General features: G+C 54.4%; 1 protein-coding gene and 1 long non-coding RNA gene across 8 annotated transcripts in view; one reads left to right on the forward strand and one right to left on the reverse strand.

Moving 5' to 3' along the window:
- Nucleotides 1-4521: 4521 nt before the first annotated feature.
- Nucleotides 4522-11397, reverse strand: LOC144376960 (uncharacterized). The gene is made up of 2 exons (XR_013437382.1): nucleotides 7920-11397; nucleotides 4522-6677 (listed from the first exon to the last, which is right to left on the reverse strand). It is a non-coding gene; the product is annotated as an uncharacterized LOC144376960 (long non-coding RNA).
- Nucleotides 11398-11535: 138 nt separating this feature from the next.
- Nucleotides 11536-16154, forward strand: part of Kmt5b (lysine methyltransferase 5B) — a 57566-nt gene continuing 52947 nt past the window's right edge. For 2 of the 7 annotated variants that reach the window (XM_078045477.1, XM_078045476.1), the window contains exon 1: nucleotides 12072-12237. The gene's annotated coding sequence lies outside the window, so the exon portion shown is untranslated. Of the gene's footprint in view, nucleotides 11665-11856; nucleotides 12238-12386; nucleotides 12564-13029; nucleotides 13491-16154 lie in introns of those variants that run through there. The other 5 variants (XM_078045474.1, XM_078045475.1, XM_078045472.1 and 2 more) reach the window with 5 other exon arrangements.

Here is a 16154-nt window from a genome sequence, read left to right on the forward strand (position 1 = left end):
TGATATTTACATATAACCTTAAAATTGAGTCAAGGACGTGAGCATGTGCAGAGCGGGGAAGGTCCTGTGTCACTGAGGCTGGTACTGCGGGGCTGGGGCTGCGCTGGGAATGAGGATCTCTCAGGCTATTCTTGCCAGGTCTTGAAAGCCTGGAGTTATGTCGAAATGTTACCCTGGAGCTGCCTCGCGGCGCGCCTGGATTCTCACACTTGGAATAAAATCCAGGGTCTTGAGCAAAAGTGAGAGGAGGGGATATGTCGCAGCCTCTGCCCTCTCTCCCAGGAGGCCCGGCTCCTGGTCTTCCTGGGCGTCCCAGAACTCTCCCAGCTGGCTCTGGGCCCTGAGCCTGGGAGTGCTCTGGCTCGAATTGTACCCTTGAGGTCTCAGGCCACAGGTCATCTGCTGGCCTCACCATGGAAGGCAGGGGGCTTCAGCCTGTCCCACCGCTTTGACCTTCCTTGTGACAGCCCTCAGTGCTCGGTCTCTTGGCGGATGTCCGTTGCCCGCCTGAGGCCAGAAGCCACCTGGGTCAGGGGCCTGGCCTCCCTCTGGGCCCACTCGCCAGGGGGCAGGTGTTCTGGGTTGAAACTGAGAACTCGGGTCTCCCGGGGAGAGAGACTGGCTGCACTCAGGTCCAGGGACTGCCCCTGGTGGGGGGCGGGCAGAGTCTTGCCTGAAGTGGCCCTGGGAAGCCCAGAGATGACCTCGATGGTGCAGATGATCACCCCATAAATCCACCAGCCCCCAGCCCCCAACACTTGGGGGGTGTCCCCATTTTCCTAAGCAGCTCTTTCCTTCTCGTCAGGGGACCCTGTCTGCAACGTGCCCCCTCCACAGCCCCTCACCTCGGCTGACCTCCTCACCTCCTTCAGAGGAGCCAGGTGCTTCCCGAAAGCAACGACACCAAACGGAGCCCATCTGCCCCAGGAGCCAGAGACCCAGTCTCCTCCACCCGCCCTTCCAGCCCTTCGGGGACCTGCTCTTTATTTTTGACCTCTCTTCCTCTCCTTTGGGCCTGTCTTGGTTTAAGTCCCTGCAAAAGTGGACCCTAAAACCAAGGTGGGGGGTGCGAGTAGCTACCTCAGCAAGTGAGGCCTAGGCAGAGGAGAAGAAAGTTCCAGAAAGAGAGGTTTAATGAAGGGGGTCACCATGTTGAGGGGGTGGCAAACGGGACTCCATCCTGTGGGTGACCCCCTGCGGAACAGGAACTGTGTGGAACTCGCCCAGGAATCTTCCCACCGAGATGATGGACGAGTCCCCTTGGGCATCAGCTCCCGAGCACTGAGAGGTTGTGTCCATTCCCCAGAGGTGTCAGGGAAAGTCCCCAGGAGAGAAGAGAGAGGCTGCCACTGGATATAGGGACGGGTCTGTGTACTGGAAACTGCAGGGCTGGTGAGCCCGGCAGACCAGGCAAGGTGACAGCCTCTGTGTGAGTCACCTGCTGTCCGCTAGGAGGCCTGGGAGCTGCTGCTTGGTCCCCCAGCGCACCGTCTACCCTTCTATGCAGTTTGGACCTGCCTGAGCGTTGGTCCCAGCCCCGCCCCAGCCCCTCTCCTGCTGAGCCATCTCCTTCATGGCCAGGGCCATTCTTTGGTCATCCACTCTGCCATGAGGGACGCCTGTTCCTGAGTTAGATAAAGATTCAGTGGCGAGGGGCTTAGCAGCTGACCAGGGTCTGGGAGGAGAAAAGTGTAGAGGATCCAGGGAGAGGAGAGAGAGAGAGAGAGAGAGAGAGAGAGAGAGAGAGAGAGGCGCGTGGGTGGATGGACATGGGGTGGGTACCAGGTGCAAAATCTGGAGATGGCATGCCAGCACCCACCATCGAGCACCCACAGGGGAGGCAGGGAACAGGCGAGAAGACAGAGACATAGTCGGCTGACATCAGCCACCTTGGTGCTGGCACCTGTGCACGGGACCCTGAGAGCCACCTGCGCCCCCTGTTGCTGGCACCAAGAGTAACATGACGGCCTGTGGAAGGCACAGCTAGAGAGTGCTGCAGTATGGATGTGGTCTGAGTTTGTCCCCCAAATTTCATATGCTGGAAGCTTGGTCCCCATTATGACAGTGTTGAGGTGGTGACAACTTTGGAAGGAGTACTGCAAAATAATTAGGTCATGGGGCACTGCCTTTGGAAGGGATTAATGTTGTCTTGCCAAGTGAGATAGTTCTCACAAGAGCAGACTGTTATAAAGAAAGGCCACCCTCTGTTTGCTCTCTTCTGCACGTAGCTGGCTCCCTTTCTGCTCTGCCACCATGTCCTGATGCAACCAGAGTACCCTCACCAGGATCTGGCACCATGACGTTTGGACTTTGCAGCTACCAGAATCATAATCCAAACAGACCTCTTTTCTTTATAAGTTACCCATCCTCAGTAATTTATTGTAGATAAATATGCTTTGTGGAGAATACATGAAATACGCTTTATGGAGATGCCATATTCCAGAACAGTCTGTACTTAAAGTCAGCAGCCTTTATGTGGCACTGTGTCCTCAGAAGAAAGAAGACATACAACCAGTCTGTTATATGGAAAGCAGTAGTGACCCTTCTTACCGTCACTCCGATGGCCCCCTTGGAGATTCTGTCCTTCCCACCTCCACCACTCTGGACTCTGCAGGGGTGAGGCTATGACTACCAAAGAGGAAAGCTTCTACCAGGGGACACAGCAAGGATGGCACCTAGGCACTTTGGGCTTCTGGCGTTCAAGGACCAGCAGATAAGGAGTCACCAATCTGTAGGGATAAATTGGTCCCTGGTCATCAGGAGGTGGAGCCATTATTACCCAGCAGGGCAGAGAAAAATGAATGTTTTGTGTCTAGAATGCGCACTTGGGCACCTCTGGGTACTCTCTGGTCCATTTTTGCTTGTGGCAAATAGCCAGGGGCAAAGTCTCAACCGGAGAAGGACATGGTGGCTTTTTAAATGCTCTCCGGAGGCCTCTCACCCTAGCTCCCCCGAGGGCGGGGTGGGGGGACTTGCATCCCAGGTCCCTCTCCCTCTCCCCATCCTGCTGCCGCCTTCCACCCCCTTCCACAGGTTTGGAGCCCAAGCGCAGCCTCTGGTCCAGCTCCTGCACGTGCCCCCGGACCTGGGCTCATCCCAGGCAGAGACCAGCTGACTGGTGCTGCCACCCTTGTGGGAGAACACCCCAGGAACAACGCGGGCAGCGGTGCCGGCTCAACAGTGCGGGGACACCTGCGCCCTTTATGGCTTGGGCTGAGGATGCCCAGCCGCCTCCGCAGCGCCGCGGGTTCACTCCACCGGCCTCCCCGCTGCGAGCCCGCCCCTGGGCCCAGGGCTCCGCTGCCCGAGCCGGTGCGGCGCGCTGGGGCGCGGGGCGGCCGGCACAGCGCCGGTGCCAGGAAGAGCGCCGGGCCGCCTGCTGACCGCAGCGGGGCTGAGTCCGGAGCCCGCTCCACGGCGCCGCCCAGAGGCCCGCCCGGGACTGAGCCGTTCGCACCCAGCTCCGGCCTCCGCAGCGCCCCGCGGGTGCTTTCTCAGGGTCAGCTCCTGCGGCCGACCTCGTGCGTCCTAGCCCAGGACGCGCGGGGCAGCACCGCATCCCAGGAAGCAGCCCCTCCGCACAGGGTCGCCAGGACCGGGCCGCACAGTGGCCGAGACGCTCGCGCGCGTGGGTGGCGAGGGGCAAGGGTGGACGCGGTGCTGCGGCCTCCGCCTGAGTCTGATGGGTTCTCCGTGGCCCGGTCCCATCGACGTGCCCTCGGCCCGCCTTGGAAAGGCAGCCTCGGCCCCTTCCTCCTCGCGGAGGGAGTTCCTGGAACCCCAGCAGGCCCATCCCAGAGCCACCTCCACGGGGGCTGAAGGCCAGGACCCTGGTCACCCTCTGGGCCTGGATACCAGAATTCTCCGGAGGAAAACATGTGAGCGAGAAAGTGCTGCAGCTTGGAATTTAGCAAGGGACAAGCCAGGAGCCCAGACTTTATTTCTGAGGTGCCACCCAAGGGAAGAACAACGAGGTGGAGCAGCAGCTGGTGCCACCCAGAGCATATTTATCCCGCCAGAGAAGGACAAGGGCCACTCGGAACTGGATGGAAGCTTCCCTCCAGTGTGGCCCAGACGGCAGTGGTGAGGCACCCTGAGGGCCCTGCATCAGGCAGGCCTCCTGGAGGGCAGGCCACCTGGGAGACCAGCAGATTTCCCTCTGCCTCTCACACACCGCTGCTGATGGCTGGATTCTCATCCAGCTGAAGGAACAAGAATTTGGGGGTTGAGGGGTAATAGGGATTGAACTCAGGGGCATGCGGCCACTGAGCCACATCCCCATTAGGAATAGAAACCTATTGAATAAAAGAGGAATTCATTGTCCATACTGATATTAAAAAAAAAAAATAGAGACAGGGTCAAACTGAGTTGTTTAGCAGCTCGATTTTGCTGAGGCTAGCTTTAAACTCGTGATCCTCCTGTTTCAGCCTCCCAGCCTCTGGGATGACAGGCTTGCACCTGTCATCCAGCTAAAACAAGAATTTTTTTAAAAAAAATATTTTTAGTTGTAGACAGACACAATACCTTTATTTTATTTATTTATTTTCATGTGGTGCTGAGGATGGAACCCAGGGCCTCCTGAGCGATAGACCATTGATCCTCTACTGAGCTACAGCCCCAGCCCCAAGAACAAGAATCTTCAGCTTCCTCACTTGGAACCTGGAACCTACACCATGAACCTGGGTCACCCCCTGAGGCAAGGTCTGGGAAACATCAAGGAAAAACTAAGTTGCAAAATTTACTTGGTCAGAGACAAGTCATGGAAAAATGGAGGTTTTTGTTGAACAGTGGCCAAGTTCTGTTCATTTTTTCCCCCAGATTTCTCCCCTCTGTTTGAGTGTGTTGTTCACATGCAGTCATGAATTTACAATTGAAGGGTATTCACAACGGGAGCCAGACTCAGAGACGGTGCCATCTCACCACAAGTTCCTCATGTCCCTACTCGGGTGAGTCCACCTGCCCACAGGCAATAGGCTTCAGCTTTCTAACTTCCTTGATCACATTTTTTTTTTTCTGCTCTAGGACACCATAGGGTTGAAATCAAACAATTTTTACTCCTTGGTTTGTGGAAATTTTTACTCTTGATTTTCTCAACATCATGTTTTTAAATTTCATCCAGGTTGGTGTTGGTGACAGTAGCCCGTCCCTTTGTGATCATGAGTAGGAGTCCATTGCATGGACTAGCCACTGTCTATCCATTCTTTCCTTGACTGGCATTTGAATTGTTTCTATTTTGAGCCTACTATAAATACAGCTGCCACAAATATCAAGAAAGATAAAAGGAAAGAGGAGAGAGAGAGAGAGAGAGAGAGAGAGAGAGAGAGAGAGAGAGAAGGAAAGAAAAGAAAGGGAGAAAGAGGAAAAGAAGTGGGGAGAAGGAAGGAAGGCAGAAGGGAGGGAAGGAGAAGAGGAAGAGAAACCCATTGAATAAAAGAGGAATTCAGGGACTGGGGTTGTGGCGCAGTGATACAGCGCTCCCCTAGCATGCATGGGGCACTGGGTTTGATCCTCAGCACCACATAAAAATAAAATAAAGATATTGTGCCCACAAAACTAAAAAAATAAATTTTAAAGAAGAGGAATTCATTGTCCATACTGATATTTAAAAATAAAAAACTTAGCTTTCCATTACTATAACATTATGCCTGAGATGATCAACTTATAAAGAAGAAAGATTTTGGGGCTGGGGATGTGGCTCAAGCGGTAGCGCGCTCGCCTGGCATGCGTGCGGCCCAGGTTCCATCCTCAGCACCACATACCAACAAAGATGTTGTGTCCGCCGAGAACTAAGAAAATAAAATATTAAAAAATTCTCTCTCTCTCTCTCTCTCTCTCTCTCTCTCTCCCTCCTCTCTCACTCTCTCTAAAAAAAAAAAAAAAAAAAAGAAGAAAGATTTGTTCTGGCTCACCGTTTCACAGGTTCTAGACCAGGTGGATGGCCCCACTGCTCTTGGGCCTGGGAAGCAGCCACTGTGGGGTTGGGGAGAGCATGTGGCAAAGCTCATGCTCATGGTAGAGAGAGAGACTGAGGTCCCATGATCCTGTCGCACCTCCCACTGGGTCCACCTCTTAAAGTCTCTGCCATCTCCAGTAATGCCCAGCTGGGGACCAGGCCTTTACCACATGGGCCTCTGGGGAACATTCCAGATCCAAATTGTAGGACAGATTAATAAACTAGAAGCATGCTGCGGAATGGAATGGCCACACCTCAAAGTCCCTCTCCTCTGAAACCTGCCAAGGGAAACGAAAGGCAGCAGCCCAGGTGAGCAGTGTCACCAGGGGCCAGAGTGAGGTCCTCAGCCACCTGCGAGGACGTGGCGAGGACTCAGCATCGCTTCTGATGTTCCTGCCAAGGGAAGCTCCGCGGCCTCAAGCTAACCAGACAACTCAAACTAGGGACACACTACAAAGAACTAGCCCATTGACCTCAGGAGAGCCAAGGTCATGCAAGCCAGCGGAGAATGAGGAAGTGACCCAGGGGAAGGAACTGGAGGCACCCAGCTACCAAAGGCAGGTGGGGATCGGGGCAAGGGCTGCGTTGTGAAGGGGCACCTTGATGGCCAGGATCCTTGGAGAAATCTGTGTGGGCTCCGAGGCAGCAAGCCGTCAACGCTGACTTCTGGGTCTCCATCCCTGGACTCTGGTTTTGTAGGAGGATGTCCTTGAAGGGAATGTACCTGAAAGCATTTGGAGAAAATGGAGCATCCAACAGTGACTTACAGTCCAGGGGGGGATTTCTTTGTGCTGTACTTAAAGCTTCAGTATTGTCAAGCCGGGAGGTTTGGTTACAAGGAGACAACAGGAAGAGAGGAAGAAGAAGAAGAAGAAGGAAGGAAAAATCCTGCATTTTTAAAAGATATATTTTTTAGTTGTTGATGGACTTTTATTTATTATATGTGGTGCTGAGAATTGAACCCAGTGCCTCACACAAGCTAGGTAAGCGCTCTTCCACTGAGCTACAACTCCAGCAAAATCCTGCATTTTGTTTATTTTGTGATGCTGCATGGGCCTCGTGCATGCTAGGCAAGCGCTCTCTCACTGCTCCATCTGCATCGAATTTTTAAAAATCTCAATCACACATAAGAACTGTGGGGGTTTTTGTTTATGTGTTTTAAATGTGTGGTTTTTTTACTTGTAGATGGACACAGTATCTTTATGTGTTCATTTTTATGTGGTGCTGAGGATCAAACCCGGGGCCTCGCATGTGCTAGGCAAGAGCTCTACCGCTGAGCCACAGCCCCAGCCCAGAACATTTTTGGGTTTTTTTTTTTGTTGTTGTTGTTGTTGTTTTGTTTTTTGGTACCAGAGATTGAACCCACTGGCACTGAGCATGGAGCCACACCCCCAGCCCTTTTAAATATTTTATTTAGAGACAGGGTCTCACTGAGTTGCTTAGGACCTTGCTAATTTGCTGTGGCTGGCTTTGAACTCATGATCCTCCTGCCTCAGCCTCCCCAGCTGCTGGGATTGCAGGCAGGTGCCACTGTGCCTGATTAGAACTGTTTTTTGTTGCGGGATGCTGTGGTACATGCCTGTAATCCCAGCAGCTCAGGAGGCTGAGGCAGGAGGATTGCGAGTTCAAAGAAAGCCTCAGCAAATTAGCGAGGCCCTAAGCAATTCAGCAAGACTCTGTCTCAAAAATAAAAAGGGCTGGGGATGTGGCTCAGTGGTTAAGCGCCCCGGGTTCAATCCTTAGTACCAAAAAATTTTTAAAATAACAAGATTAAGCTCCACCTTCTCCTCTTGAAGCTCTGGTGGCCTTCAATAGGGTTTGACTGTCCCCCAAGTTCATGTGCTGGAAACCCAATCCCCCAAATCATGTGTTAATGAAATTTGGAAGAAGGCCCTTGGAAGGTCATTAGAATTGGATGAAGTCATGAGGGTGGGGACCCTACCAGGGAACCAGCGAGTGGCTTTACCTGCCGTGTGGTGATCCTATGAGATGAGATGTGGGCACCATGGTCAGGGACTTTCCAGAGTAAACTTCTATTCTTGAGGAATTACCCGGCCTCAGATGCTTTGAGTGAAGACAGTCCACTGTGTATTATTTCTAGATGTTTGAAAAGAACTGGTTAGGCTGGGTTTAATTTCAGGGTCGAGGGATCAAAGTGGGTGTGTGGTGGGAGCCCCTAACATGAATGTCCCTCAGTGACATGGGCTTAACCTGGTACCTGTCTGATGGTCCCAGGTGGACACGTAACACACAAGTCCTGAGGCACCTGCAAATTGAAAACTACACACCTTGGAGGTGGGAGGTGGAAAAGCCTAGTCAACTGAACAGGCTTGAGCCCTGGGACCTGGGAGAGGGGTCAGCGAGTCCCTGATGCCTCCTTTTATCCTTGAAGCAAGCTGGAAGGCTGGCCTGCCCCTCCCCCACCCCACCCTCCCCCTTCCTGTCTTTTACATGAATATGAATGAATTGGGCCTCTACACCAGTGCCCAGGGGCTGTTCTGGAAGCTGGAGAGACAGCCTTGAACAAGACAGATAAAGCCCAAGCTAGAAAAGAGAGACACACCACAGGCAGCATGAATAAGTTAAAGACACAGGGCAGGGATATGCGCTAAGGAGAGAAACCCTGAAGGCCACTGAGGAGGGGAAGTGGCACTGGACCTGAGCGGTGGGAAGAATGTCCATCCGAAGGGTGACGCTTTGCAGGAGGGAGTTGCTATTGGTCGTTGCTGTGTTCCATTTTCGAGATGCTGTATTTGAAAGGCCTTTTAAACATCGACGTGGTGGTATCAGAAATTTGGAGAAGTCAGGCTGAGACAAATGTGGACACTGTAAGTATATAAATGATTTATTGATTTCTTTATTTACTTATTTTTGCCCAAGCCTCATAAATGGATGAGATTGTTTAGTCAGGTTCTGGACTGATTGGTGCCTTTTCACAGAAAAGGGAATGAATAGATAGGTGCTATCATTGGCCCATTTACTTTGCGGGTAAGTTGTTGAGCTAGGACTCAAATCTAAGTCAGACTGCTGCTGTGGAGTAAGGCAGGGGTGGGCCCTGACCTGTCACTCCACCTCACAGAGGCTGTTTCCTTTCCTCATCTGTAAAAGGAGAGTGGCGGTTGATGAGCAGGTGGAAGGCAGGGATGGGCCAGGGGGGCTAGTGGAACTTAAGTGGCCAGGAAGCCAGCAAGCCATTCAGGGGTCACCAGAATGTCCAGGTATACCCACCTTTCCCCACCAGCTTCCGACACCTGCTCTGAGCAGAGCAGTCTTGGGGCACAGGGCAAGGGAGGCCTGGGGAAAATATCATTTTCAATGAGAAGAAACCTACCCCCAGCCTGGAATTCCAGGGTCAGCATGACCAGCCGGCACTCCCAGTGAGCAATAGGATCCCAGAAAGCAAACCTCTGCCGGCTGGGCACTGAGTGAACCTGGTGTTTGGAGAAGGGAAACTGGAGAGGGGGCAGGGTGGTGGCACCTGGCTAGGTGGCTGAAGTGCCCCTGAGCACACAGGGTCTGACCCAGCAAGGGAGACTGGAATTGGCTTTGTGGTCACAGCCACTGCCCTGGGAAGGGCACTGTTCTGGGGCCAGCCCCTGGCTGGGCTGTCACTCCTGGTCAGCCTCAGGGTGCTTCCGGAGCTGGCTGTGCCCTTCCGTCAACTCTGTCTTTCTTTAGAGTTGTTAATCCCTGTCAGTCTGGCCAGCCTGAGTGGGGGCCCCGCCTCTGGGGCTCCGCTCTCCCACTGTGGGCATCCAGAGGCTCCACCGTGTAGATGACTCCTGTCATGTGGGGCCTGGGCAGGTGCCTAGCCACCTATTTCCTGTCCCCCTTCCTCCCCTGCCAGCTGGCAGGAGGAGGCTCCAGCTGGCCTCTGGCACTACTGGGAAATCCAATCTCTAGTCTCTCCCAGGAGGGCAGCTCCTGGTTGTGTCCTCTGCCCAGCTCAACCCTGGCCTCCCTGGTTAGGACCCTCAAAGGGCCCAAGGCTTTAACATGGCTCCACCAATATCCTGAGGCCAGTTCAGCTCAGCCAAGACTCCCAGCTCTCAGGGACTCAGCGGAGGCTGAAAGAGCAACTGGCAATGGAGGGGCGGGAGGAGGGATGGCCCAGAACTGCAGGATGAGGAGGTTGTGCTGGGGGGGTCATCTGCAGGGTGGCCCAACTGCTCTCTAGCAAAGCAATGCTTGGCCTGGATTCATCAGGGATTCGGCGGAGGTGCCAGTGAGTCTGGGGGCTTTACAGAGCTTTACTTCAGGGTCAGTCTGAAGGGTGTGTGCACTGCTGTGTTGGGGTGGGCCCTGGAAAGCTTGGACAGGCTTGATAAGGCTGCAAAGGTGTGGTTGGACGTGGGGCCAAGACACTGGCAGGTAGACAAAGGACCACCAGCACCCAGTGGAGGCAGGTGGTATCTCTCATGTGCACTCCACCTTGCCAGGCAGTGGTGGGGGTGGCAGGGAGCCTCACTGTCTCTCGGATACCAGCTGAGTATGTGGAGCCAAGTTCTATGAAAGTCTTGGAAAGTTTAATGATAATCCAGAAACTACTGAGACCAAAGCAATCATTTATCAGCTGTGTCTGCAGAGAGGCACATGGCAAGACGGACTCCAGTGCCACAGTGACCAACAGCTTTTAGGGTGGAAGAGCAGGAAGCACATTGCCACAGGCCTGAGGCAGGGCAGGCTCTGCCCCTACTCTACCCCATGGCTGAGGGAGGAACATAATCTAGGCCTGGCTTCTCCTGTTAGCCTGTGTCTTCAGCAGGTCACTGTGCCACAGTTTCCCATTGGTGGATGGGGTAACAAGCATCATGTCTGCCATCCAAGATCAAGGAGGAGGGAAACCAGGGTTAATCCAGCTGGACTGTACGGCTGCCTCGTGGAGGCCACCGAGACACTCCATTGACTGGTCCTTTACGGGAGTGCCCACTGTGCCAGGCCCAGGGGTTGGGGGAGGGGCGTGCAGGGAAGCCATGGCAGGCTGGGGTTCTTCCTGGAACTGTCCTGGTCACCCTTAATGCATGCTCTCGAAGTTATTTGATGTTTGCATATTTTTCATCAAGATCTCCCGTTCAAGCCCTGACTACTTGTCCTGGGGCCACCTAACCACTCAGTGCCTCAGTTTCCCTGTGTGTAAACTGGGAAGGACAACACTCCCCACCCCTGCGGTGGTTCTAAGGAGACGAACGAGATCGTGCATCGGAGCCTGGGGAACCGCGCCCGTGAGGTCCGAATACTCGCTACCCTCGTTATTGTTATTTTGTACCCTTTATTATCTGACTGCAAGATCCAAGGGGCGGGGCTTCGCCCTAGCCCGGTACGGGGCTAGATACTCGGTGTCTTCGGGCACCGCCTGAGCTCCTGCAGGACCCCAACGCCCTTCTGGTGCTCATCGACTCCCAGAAGGGCAAGGGGTGGAAATGCCATGGAGTCGCGGAAAGGCTGGCACCCAGTAGGTGCTCAAGAAACGGCCGGCTGACAGCGCCGAGCGGCCCGACCAATGCTCGCTCCCTCCCTCCTCCCGTGTTGTAATGCTCGGGCTGCCCACATGGTCTTTAAGGGTGTATCTGCTCCCAGCGACACCCATTCCCACAACAAAGAAACTCGCCATCCCGGGGCCGCCTCCCCTCCGCGCACCCAGGCGGCGCAGCGGCGAGGAGCGTCCCCGGCCTCCGGGCTGCCCCTCAGTCCCGGCTCGGGAGCTGTCCCTGGTAGGTGCAGGTGCGCGAGGGCCAGGGGCGGGCGAGGGGCCCCGCGGGGCGGCTCGGGCACGGGCGCTCGCGAGCTAGGTGGCGCCCGCGGGCGCGCAGCGACGCCGCCTCCGCCGCGATTTAAAGGGCAGCAGGCGGAGGGATTCCCGTACGCCACGCTCGGCCCGATTCCTCCGCCGCGAGGCGCAGTGACGGCAACGACGCGGCCCGTTCGCTCGGAAACCTCTCCGGTGCCTCCGCCGTCGGCGAGGAACTCGTTTCCCTCGGGAGCCCTCCGCCTCCCCCTAAGGGCCCGTGACAAGGATTCGCGTCGGACAGGGACGCGCACGCTCGAGGGGCCGCAGCTGGCGTGGTGTCCCTCCGCCGTCTCCGCGGACTCCTTTTTGTGTCCTTCCACCGGGCCCGGGCGGTGTCCGGGTGGCTCACCGGGGGCGGCGGCGCGGCTGCGGCGCGGCTCCGGGGCTATGAGGTGAGGACGCCCGGTCGCTGGAGGCGGCACCGCGCGGCGCGAGGACGCGGAACCCCGAAGCCGGCGGATGCCTTTCGGAGCCGGCGGCCGCGCGCGAGGCTGAGGTGAGGCTGGGGCGGCGGGCCGGGGGCGGGGGCGGTGGGCCGGGGCCGGGGCCGGCTCGGCGGCGGCGGCGGCGGCGGCGGCGGCGGCGGCCGGGTGGGGGCGGGGGCTCGGCCGCGGGACTCCTTTTTCCCTCAGCGGAGGGAGCGGGCGGTGCTGCGTCCGCGCCGCCATCTTGGATTTTACTCTCCATTTTTCTCTGGAATTATTTTTTGGTGATTAATTTTCTGAGGGGACGGGCGAGGGCGACCGGGCAGCGCGAGCCCGCGTCGCAGCGGCCGGGCAGAGGGGCCTCGACGCGCCTGAGCAGGAGGCGGGCCGGCCGGCGGTGAGCGGGGCGGGCGGCCGGGCGGGGGCGTGCGGGGCCGCGGCGGCGGAGCGGGCTCCGGGACGCCGGGCCCGGGCGGCCGCGGGCGGGGCGGGCGGCGGGCGGCCTGCAGTGGTGGCCGCGGCCGGAAGGGAGCGGTAGCGGCCGCCGGGCCGCGTCGGGCCGGGCCGCGGCCGCGCGAGGGGGGCAGCCCGCCGCTCGCGATTGGGGGACTCTGCCTTCCCTCTTCGCCAATGGGCGGCCGTGATCGGGCTCGCCCAATCTGCTCCCCGGCCGCGCTCAACTTTCGGTTGTTTTTGTTTTGGCTCGAGCCGCGCTCGAGTGTCCTCGGAGCGCGTCCTGCGTCCGGGCCGGCGTCCCCGCACCGCGCCCTCCCCTTTGTGCGGCCCCGGCCCCGGCCCCGGCCCGCGCCGAGGATGCGCGGGGCCCCCGCCCGGGCGGCGCGGCGAGCGGGCTCCAGCGGGCGCCGCGACCCCTCTGCGGGACCCGGTGCGCCGGGGCCGCCACCCCGCAGCGGCGGGACGGGGACGGGGGTACGCCCTCGGAAGTCGCCTTCTCGCCGAAGGAGAAGTTGTGTGGCGCCGCGGGCGGACGCGCTGGTTTGATGGGCTGGGATTCTCTTCACCTGGACCCCTTGGACGTCAGCCTGGCCTGTGGGGCCGGCTGGGCGGCATCCTCGCGGAAATTGCCGGCTGTGACTTTTCCCTTTCAGCCTTTGGTACTTATTGAGAGCACACCTGTGATTTTTGGTAATTAGTAGTAGAAACGTTGGTCATTTCAAAAGGGAGGAGGAGGTCGTTTCGCCCGGAGCCTCGCGGACGGCTTGAGCGTGTCCAAGTGCACGCTGGCAGAGTCGCCTGCTGGACGCGCACCTCCCGGGTAGCCCAAGGTGTGGCCCGCCCCTGCTGGAGCTCCCTGGATTCTAAGGTGAAAGTCCAAGAAGCATTAATCTCGCAGTGTGGGAACTCCAGCCTACTTTTGGGTTCTAATCTCTCCACATTCTACTTTCTGCTCCCTCTCCCAAGCTCCAGGGACACTAGTTTCCCCGCTTCTGATACGTTTTGGCCATGTCCTTCCAGGCATTCCTGTGCCCCTGCCCTGTCCCATCCGTGTACGCGCACCCTTCAGAAAGGCTCCCAGAGAATATTGCCTGCTGGTGGCTCCTTTTCTCAAACACACACATTCAGAGGCTGACCCACCTGGGAGAAGGTGTGCTTCCTCTGTGCTCCCTGAGCAGTTGTTACATTGTATTATAGTGACTTGTTTATATCCTCAGCACTCCTGTGAGCTTGTTGTGTGAGTTGTCTCCTCTGCTCAGAGACAGGCGCAGAGTAGATGCTCAGTAGACACTTGATGAATGTAATAATTTGTTAATCTCCAGGTTGCCAAGTTTAATAATTTGTATTTGGTTTTTCAAACTAGGTGCATTTGAATGTTATTTTAAAACATTGTTATTGGCAGGTGGTGGCTCATACCTGTAATTCCAGCTACTCGGGAAACTGAAATGGGAGGATCACCAGTGTGAGGCCAGCCTAGGCAATTTATCCAGACCCTGTCTCAAACCAGCAACAAAATGTACACATGTATATGTGTATATACATTTGCATCTCTGTTTAAACATTGTTATTTTTCTAAAGCAACTTAGTTTGAGAGTGAAAGGAATATTAGAGACTTCAAGAGGGGAGGAGTCCTGCTCCATTCTTTGCCCATAATCTTTGAAACCAAACTCTTTCAAAATCATTTCCAAGGGCCCTTTCTCCTCTCTCCCAAGTGCACTCTTGCCTGTATTTTCCTGTGCCTCTTGGACACGCTGGACTGCTCTGCTCTGAACTCTCTGTGCTCCTAGCACCAGTGGACCATACTCAGGGTGGGGGTGGGGGGATGGCATAGCAGAATAGCTTGTTTGGGGGGACGGTCTTTGGAAAGGATGTGTCCTGGGTGTGTGTGTGTTGTGATGCAGAAGGAGTTTGTGGCTGGGGGATGTTGGTTTGTAAGTTTTTCCCTTGTGTCCTATAAATCTAGGCTTGAATCTGATACTCCTTTACATGAGTACCAATTTGTGGATTTATAGGGCCTGAGTATGTGGCTGGGTTGTGTGACAGATTTGTATTGTGGTATCTGAGCAGCTCCCTGTCCCCAGGAATGCCTTCCCATGGCTTACAGAGCAAATCCTTTCAGATAAATCACTGTGATTCCATTATTTTGTGCTTTTGTGTACTATTATATGAACTTTACTTGCTCTCTGTTCAGCAGAATCCTTCTCCTTTGTGTGCTGGAGTTAGGACTCTTGTCAGTCCTGGAACACTCTAATAGGCTTCCACAGACTGTTCCATCCCCACCCTCCAGTACCCAGGTGCTCTACCACTGAGCTCCTTCCTCAGCCCTTTTTATTTTGAAACAGGGTCTAAGTTGCTGAGACTGGCCTCAAATTTGTGATCCTCCTGGCTCAGCCTCCTGAGCTGGGATTACAAGCAGTCCCCTCCACCCAAGCCTTCCACAGACTTTTAAAAGCAAGGGACCATGTGACTTTCCTCCCTTAGGTCACACTGTTGGTTACATGGTATAAAGTAAATGCATAGAGATCCATTGTGTTTCTGCATGGGGTGGTTGTATCTTGAGTAGAACTAGCTCTGTACAGTAGAGATTGGTTTTTTGGGGAAGGTGTAGCTAATTTTTCAACCTGATTTTTAGTTAGTTAAAAAAAAAACTTATCCTACTGCCATGTCAGGGTGTGGAAGTTATTTTGATTGCTAAAAGAAGCACAAATCAAAATGATTGCAAGATAAAACTTATCTTTAGCTTATGGATAAAATGCAAATGATTTGGAGAATGATTTATTTCTTGAGTAGACTGTCCGATTTGAAACCAAGCATTTACTTTGTGTTTGAGCCTCTTTCGTTTGAAATGTGAATTAAAACTCTACAGTAGTTTTAGTGGTGGAGTTCCGTGGAATGTTGTACAAAGAAGGATTCCTAGTTGGGAAGTAAGAAACTTAATTGGGGAAAACTTTAACAGCTTCTTTTGAATTCTTTCTTCCAATTCTGAATCCCCTCTCCAAAACAAAGCCACCCAAAAACTTTACAAATACATTTTTACTTTAGTTCTTCCTGTAATTTCTTCCTATCCCCATAATTTGATGTTTCCTAGAAGATCAGAAGTGTCAACTGAGAGCACAGGTCCTGCCTGATCGGTATCTAACCCTGTATTTATCTGTTAGTATGATCTGAATTTCATTTTGTCCTAGTCAATGAAGGCACTTTTTCACTTAAAAACATCTTGTCTTACTCAAAAGACATGTTCCCAATTTTTAGTCATGCATGTCTTATTTTAAGTGCATTACAGGGTTTGACTATTTTAAAGGCGTGCTATAGAGAGAATCCATCTGTACAGTAAAGACTCACCCGGTTTATTTTTGTAAATTCATGTTAACTTCCAGTGATAGGTTTTTTTTTCCCTTTTTAGACTTTTTGTTTTTTGATTCTCTTATTCAGAGTCAGTAAGTTAGAGAAGATATATTATCATTTGTGTAGTTAATTGGTAATGAAAGCAGAAACCATTTGTGTCCTAGTATTAACCTTCATTATTTCTAAA

Source organism: Ictidomys tridecemlineatus, chromosome 4 (assembly GCF_052094955.1).
Source record: "Ictidomys tridecemlineatus isolate mIctTri1 chromosome 4, mIctTri1.hap1, whole genome shotgun sequence".
Lineage (NCBI taxonomy): Eukaryota > Metazoa > Chordata > Mammalia > Rodentia > Sciuridae > Ictidomys > Ictidomys tridecemlineatus.